Source organism: Pteropus alecto, unplaced genomic scaffold (assembly GCF_000325575.1).
Source record: "Pteropus alecto unplaced genomic scaffold, ASM32557v1 scaffold103, whole genome shotgun sequence".
Taxonomy (NCBI): Eukaryota; Metazoa; Chordata; class Mammalia; order Chiroptera; family Pteropodidae; genus Pteropus; species Pteropus alecto.
In genome coordinates this window covers 12,326,422-12,326,938 of record NW_006436288.1, presented here as the reverse complement: position 1 = coordinate 12,326,938, position 517 = coordinate 12,326,422, and the positions used below count along the sequence as shown (strand labels likewise).

The 517-nt window shown below is 64.4% G+C and overlaps 1 protein-coding gene across 1 annotated transcript in view; it reads right to left on the bottom strand.

Annotated features, from left to right (window-relative positions):
* Positions 1-315, bottom strand: part of FAR2 (fatty acyl-CoA reductase 2) — a 101,913-nt gene extending 101,598 nt beyond the window's left edge. The window contains exon 1 of the mRNA XM_006912716.3: positions 80-315. The gene's annotated coding sequence lies outside the window, so the exon portion shown is untranslated. The remainder of the gene's footprint in view (positions 1-79) is intronic.
* Between the last annotated feature and the right edge of the window lie 202 nt (positions 316-517).

The window sequence follows — 517 nt, the reverse complement described above, 5'->3', positions numbered from 1 at the left end:
GTCCCCGGCCACCCCAGCCCACTCTGTGCCTCCCGAGCCTTGGGCTCTGCGAGCCGCTGGGCTGCGGCCCCTGCAATACCTGCTTCTCCCGCTCGGCTTGGGGTTCGACTCTTGCTCCTCAAAATCCCGGTCCTTCCCCGAGGCTACGGGAAGTACTCCAGCTACAAGAAAACCGCTCTCGTCTTTCGGCTCCCTAACGTGACACTCTAATATCTGGCTCGGAGACTGGGTGTGAGAAGGGAAGAAAGCACCCTCCTTCCGACCTTTCCTGCTGCCGCCGAGGCCTCGGCGTGCGGCGCGGAGCAGGCGGCAGCCTCTGGGCGGAAGGAGGTCGAGGGGCTGGCGGGAACCCTACATGCGGAGGGGCGACAGCCGCGAGGGCAGGGCGCCCGCGCAGGCCTATCCCGACCCTCCATTCATTCAGCACACACACAAAGGGTCAGAGGTTTTGATGGGAACGGTTTGTTGACATATCTCCTCCGCTCCGTCCCACCCCTGCTCCCCCACGACTGCACAC